Below are 6,681 nucleotides of genomic sequence, written 5' to 3' on the forward strand. Positions count from 1 at the left end.
TATACTCCCTCCGTTCCAGTTTATGTGAATCTATTTCCTTTTTGTTCTGTTCCAAAAAGAATGACCAGTTTCTAAATTTGAAAACAATTTAGCTTAAACTTCCAATTCTATCCTTAATGAGAAGTTTCCATAACCACAGAAATATTATGGACTTCTTTTTGACTTGTTTAGGACCACAAATTTAAAAAGTCTTTATTTTTTCTTAAACTCCATGCACAGTCAAACATGTTCACATAAATTGAAACGGAGGGAGTAATAAGTATATAATTACATCTAATTCTGTATATTTACTAGCTATTATTTTTTCATAAAGAAGTATTAATTAATATCCTTAAAAACAGATAAATATTTAACGTCTTATAAATTTTGTCAATAATTAGTTGAGGTCTCGAGGAGTATAAAACATTTCTAGCTAGGTGACTAAGGTTATATGACGACTATTAGTAGTAAGGTACTAAAGTTACTCGGTCGTATGCACTTAATTTGCTTTCTTCTAATTACGAATTCAACGTCACGTGGCAGTCAGCAAAACACTGAACTAAAGACAATATAATTGGGGGGTTTAAATTTACTGGGACCAGAAAGAATGAATGAATTTATTCAAGCCTACTAAGTCGTAAATGGTGATGATAATAATGATCACAAGCGCAAATAATAGACTAAAGACTTATTCCATTTTAGTGATATTATTTGGTCTCTCAAACAATAAAGTCAATACGAATGACTTGACTTCGATTACCACCATACCTATAAGTCTAGTCGAACCTCCTGATTAGTGTCACATTTTTACTATATAAATACCATTGAGTAACCGGCCCCTATATTAATGTTTCTCTGTAAGCTTACTCATCCCCAAGAAGACGATTATAAAGAAGAAGAAAAAGATCATTTTGAAAAGAAAATAAACTATGGAAGTGGAAAACTTGAGTAGCATAGTTAGAATTAGTAATTACACAGAAGAAGAGGAGGACGTTATACTTCCAGGGTTCAGATTCCATCCAACAGATGAAGAACTTGTAGGGTTTTATCTTCGGAGGAAAGTTGAGAAAAGGCCCATCACCATTGAACTCATCAAACAGATTGACATCTACAAATATGACCCTTGGGATCTTCCTAGTATGTATCTAATTAAATCTCTCTACTAAGTATTACTATGATATTCTTACACTTTAGCCATGACTCCTTTTTCTTATGAAATATGTTAGCTTAATTGCTAGCCAAACTGCATGTGCTTCAGATCTAGTTGTCCTTTTTATGTTTCCATATAGAAGTTCAAGATTATATATATATATATATATATATATACATATATAGTACTCCTAAACCTCTGTTATTCCTACAGAAGTTCAATATTAATATTATTTGGAAACCCATAAGATATAAAATTAATAGGAAAAAGTTAAAACAAAAGAAGTTAGAGATTCTGATGTGTTTTGAATTTGGTGGACGTGCAGAGTCTAGCAACATGGGAGACAAGGAATAGTACTTCTTTTGTAAAAGGGGCAGAAAGTATAGAAATAGTATTAGACCAAACAGGGTGACAGGTTCTGGATTCTGGAAGGCTACTGGTATTGACAGACCTATTTATTCTACTGTTGGAGAAGGCCGTCGTCATGAATGTATTGGGCTGAAGAAGTCATTGGTTTACTACCGTGGGAGTGCAGGAAAAGGCACCAAAACTGATTGGATGATGCACGAGTTTCGACTTCCTGCCGAAAATGATAAATCCACAAAACATATTGAAGCTAAAAGCATTGCTCAAGAAGCTGTAAGTAAATCTATATACACTAGTGATTGCTCTTCCTTTTAGTTTTGGTCACTAGACATTACCAAGAGCAGACTCTCGTGGTATATATAATGGGATTCTAATTGGGTCTAAAAACCTAATGATTGTTCAAATACCGCCAAGAAATTTTGTGGAGATGATGCAACTAATTTGTGTCCATTTGCGATTTCCTATGTACTAGTTATCTTTGTGAAGTGTGTCGTCATCATATCTCAAAACATAAACTTTTAGAAGAAAACATACTTCTAAATTAGGTAATTAATAATATAAAGTCTCAACACGCCACCTTACATATTTCATATGATAAATTATCATGGACCCAACATATATATGGTAATTTGTTTTTTCAAGATCTTTGTATGTTCTGATACCATGTTGAATTGTGTGATCTTCTCGTCTAAATATTTAAAAATTATAAGAAAAATACCCTTTAATTATTTAATTATAATATGTCCCGAAAGATGTTCGGATGAAAATTTTGGTTTCATGGCGATTGCAGGAAGTTTGGACGCTCTGCAGAATCTTTAAGCGAAATGGGTCATATAGGAAGTGCCTGCCGGAATGGAGATCTGTAGCAGCAGCAAAGCGACACCAAATTGATACAAGTTCAAAAACATGCAGCGCCGATTCTTCAGATTATATAATTAGCTTTGGTGCTCCAGTTATGAGACCGCACAATAATATCGCTGAGACCAGACCCTTTAGCGGTCATGTTCATGACATATCAAATAATAGCCAGCTGCTTATGGGTCAATTAAGTTCAGTGCGTCAAGCACCTTCAGTGTCCCACACATTAGCTCCGGACATGAATGAGTTGTTAAAGCATGGAGATTGGGATGAACTTAGATCTTTTCTAGATCTTGCCGTTGATCCGTTCTTTGACTTTGTAAAGTAACATACATATTTACTGAAATAACAGAAAACATCAGCAAAATTTCTTTATCTTATGCGTATATTGTTAGAATTTTCCTTATACTTGTGTGGGCCTAATAGAGTTATATAAGCCCATAATTAATTTTTAATTACAGAGCATGTCTTATCCGACGTTGAACTGGTTACTTGATGGACATATCTGATTAAGTCTTATTTTTTTATGAATTAGTCCTCCCTCCATCCATTAATTAAGGTTGCCACCACATATTCTTTACACAACTTTATCACTAATGTTGGCCCAAGTGAAAGTTAGTTTTGAAGATTGACACAGGAAGATCAGGCATGAACCAGGTCCATCCCTTAGGTGCACAAAAACGGGCATATTCGAGCATGTGGGATGCACGTGAAGGAGATAAGCTTAACTTGGTGTAATTAATATCTCCCGATCGAAAATGTTGCATAATTGATAAGGAGAAGGACTCCTTAATCAAAAAGAACATTATCCAAGATAGGGAAGGAGTTAGAAGTTGAAACCAATTAGAACTCTTCCACCAAGGAAGAGTAGCATTAGAACTCTAGTTATTTCTTCATCTACTAACTCTATAAATTGCAGGATGTTCTCACATTATAAGTGTTGCACAAACGCAGAAGTTAAACATGAATTGAGAGCAAAATAGCAAAGCAATTTTGCAAGCAGTTCGTGTGTGATTCAAGTGTGCAAACCTGAAGCTACATGAACCAGATAGAAGAACCAGTTCCAAGTGTCTATCTTTTATTCTAGTTCAATTGTAGTAGGTGTTTTCATATTGTACATTTCAGCTTTATCAAGAAGCAAATGTAATAGGTACTTTGAGTATTCAAGTTAGAGTTAACTTGAAGTTGCCGCAACAGTTAGAGGTTGGTTGCTACAACGAGAGTAGAGTTAATCCTAGGTTTACAAAAGTATTTTGTAAATGCAGTTTTTGTCTCAGTGATTTAGTGAAGAGTTTGGGAAAATCCTAATGGGAAGTAGGTCGTGGTTTTTTTACCTTTTGAGCCAGGTGTTTTCCACGTAAAATTCCTTGTGTTCTTTAGTTTCTGCATTTATTATTCTGCAATAGTAGTATAAGGAACATATAGAAGAACCAGGTCCTTCCATAATCAGTTTAAGCAAAAAATTGAACACCACACAAATCAACCTCCCTCCCTCTTGTGTGGTATTGAATTATAAAACAACAATTGTTATTAGAGCAGGTTATCCTTGAAGAGGCTAACACCTTAGGAACAGATCAAGATGAGTGCACCACCTAAAAACTGGGAAGGACAATCCATTGCTAAGCCTCCACTCTTTAATGGCCAGTACTACTATTGGTGGAAAAACAGGACAAGAGATCACATCATCGGAGAAGACTATCAGCTATGGGACATTATCACTGATGGTCCATTGACTACCATGAAGAAGAATGCTGAAGGAGTAGATGTGCCAAAAACAAGAGCTGACTGCAATGCTGAGGACTTGAGGAAATGGGAAAAGAATGCTAAGGCCAAGAAATGGCTCGTGAGTGGACTTGGTCCAAATGAGTACAAGAGAATTCAAAGTTGCGCTGCTAAGGAAATCTGGGACACTTTACAAGTAGCTCATGAAGGAGCACCTCAGGTGAAGAGGTCCAGAGGAACACTGATATATTCTCAATATGAGAATTTCACCATGAAGGAAGGGGAAACCAACCAGGAGATGTATACAAGGTTCACCACACTGACAAATGAACTTAACTCTTTTGGAAGGGTTATTCTTGAAGAAGACAAAGTTGAGAAGATTTTGACAAGGCTTCTGCCAGTCTCTTGGGAAAGCAAAATCACTACTATTCAGGAATCAAAAAACATTGCCACTCTTAAGTTGGATGAGCTAATTGGAAATCTCACTACCTATGAACTTAGAAGGCAAACCATGAAGATGAATGCACCCAAGAAGGAAAGGAGCCAAACACTCAGAATCACTGAAGGTGCTGATCTAGAGGAGGATGAAATGACCATGATCACAAAGGACTTCAAGAAGTACCTAATGAGAGGAAAGGGTCCTTCAAGAAGTGGAATCTACAGCAAAGCAAGGGTTCCTGAAAAACAAACCAATGAGGGGTGTTACGAGTGTGGGAAGACTGATCACCATATCAAAAACTGCCCTCAATAGGAAATTGAATGGAAGAAGGAAAAAGCTTAACGAAGGAACATGAAGAATGAACAGGTTTAACCCAAGAAGAACAAAGGATCAACAAAGGTTATGGTTGCTACCTGGGGAGAAAGCTTAGATGAGGACTCAGAGGATGAATATGGAGATGAACAAGCACTTATGGCAATTGGAGAATACGATAAGGAATGCGAGGTAAGTATAATTCATCTCAAAGACAAGATTAAATTTTTGTCTAAAGAAAGGCTACCTGTGTTACTCCTAGATTTCATTGATGAATCTAAAGATCTAAACAACAAAAAGGAACAACTGTATAAGGAGTGTGTGATTATGAAAGCTAAATGCAAAAATATGGAACTTAGGGCTAGTGAAAGTGATAGTAAAAATGCTGAGTTAAAGAACCAGGTTCATGAACTTGACACCACTGTCCTAGAGTTAAGATCTGAAAATCTAAAACTGAAATTAAGAACAGGTAAAAAGAAAGTTGATAACACACAACTCACGTTAGAAGAAAACCTAGGAAAAATAAAAGACGAGTTATACAAAAAAGATGAGCAGATTATAGTCCTTAAGGAGGATCTAAGTAAGGTTAAGCACGAGCTAGACAGAACCTGTAAATGGAATAGGTCCTCCGATGAACTTTCATGGCTACACGAACACCATAGTACCAACAAGAGAGGACTTGGCTACGGGACCCCTGCACCTAAGTGGGATCCCAAAAGCAAGTACCTCACACTTCCTGAGAATAAAATTTGCACACACTGTGGTAAACTGGTCACTATAAAAGTGAATGTATTGCAAAAGAAAAGGTGAGTCAAAAGAATAAAGAATTTGTTCAAGGGAAAAATAGGCTGTCAGGTTGGGCTAAAAAGAATCTGATTCACCTTTTTGCCTATAGAAAGGGACGCAAGCTAGTTTGGTTTCCTAAGACTAACCCCTGATTTTCTTTTACCAATCCAAGTGAAGGGGAGCAGCCAAATATGGTACATGGATAGTGGCTGCTCAAAGCATATGATAGGAAGCAAGAACCAATTCTTTTCACTTGAGGACTTCAAAAAAAAGGAGGTAATGTCTCCTTTGAAAATGGTAAGATCATTGGGGTTGGAAAGGTAGGTAAGACTGATTCTCACTCTATTGAGAATGTCTACTTGATAGATGGCCTAAAATACAGCCTAATCAGTGTATCACAATTGTGTGATAGAGGTAACTTGGTAGCATTCACCTCTACCAAATGTATTGTGCTAAATCTTACCACCGACAAGATTGTTTTGTAGGGAAAAAGAGTAAACAATATTTACATTGTAGATCTGTCCACACTTTCAAAAAAATGAACTCACTTGCTTAAGTGTGTTGGATAATGATCCCCTCCTTTGGCACAAAATACTTGGACATTCTAGTCTAAATCAACTCAACAAACTAGTCTCCAAGGACTTGGTGAGAAGATTGCCTAACATTAAGTTCAAGGAAGATAAAGTTTGTGAGGCTTGTGCAAGGGGGAAGCAGGTAAGATCCTCTTTCAAAAGCAAGAAAAGGGTAAGTACCACAAGAATGATAGAACTGGTCCATATGTATCTTTGTGGACCAATGAGAACTCTGAGTAGAGGTGGTAAGAGATATGTTATAGTGTTTGTTGATGATTACTCTAGGTTTACTTGAACACTATTTCTGACATCTAAAAATGAAGCATTCGACATGTTCACTTCCTTTGTTAGAAAAACTCAAAAACAACTAGGTAATCAACTTGCATCAGTTAGGTTTGATCATGGTATTGAATTTGAAAATGCTAAATTTGCTGAATTTTGTGATGTGCGTGGCATAGATCATAACTTTTCTGCACCTAGGACTCCACAACAAAATA

At 36.3% G+C, this 6,681-nt stretch overlaps 1 pseudogene; it reads left to right on the top strand.

The window, feature by feature from the left end:
• The first annotated feature begins 778 nt into the window (after nucleotides 1-778).
• On the top strand, nucleotides 779-3,628 carry LOC107832198 (transcription factor JUNGBRUNNEN 1-like; annotated as a pseudogene).
• Nucleotides 3,629-6,681: the final 3,053 nt, after the last annotated feature.

The sequence above is a fragment of the Nicotiana tabacum genome, chromosome 18, assembly GCF_000715075.1.
Source record: "Nicotiana tabacum cultivar K326 chromosome 18, ASM71507v2, whole genome shotgun sequence".
Lineage (NCBI taxonomy): Eukaryota > Viridiplantae > Streptophyta > Magnoliopsida > Solanales > Solanaceae > Nicotiana > Nicotiana tabacum.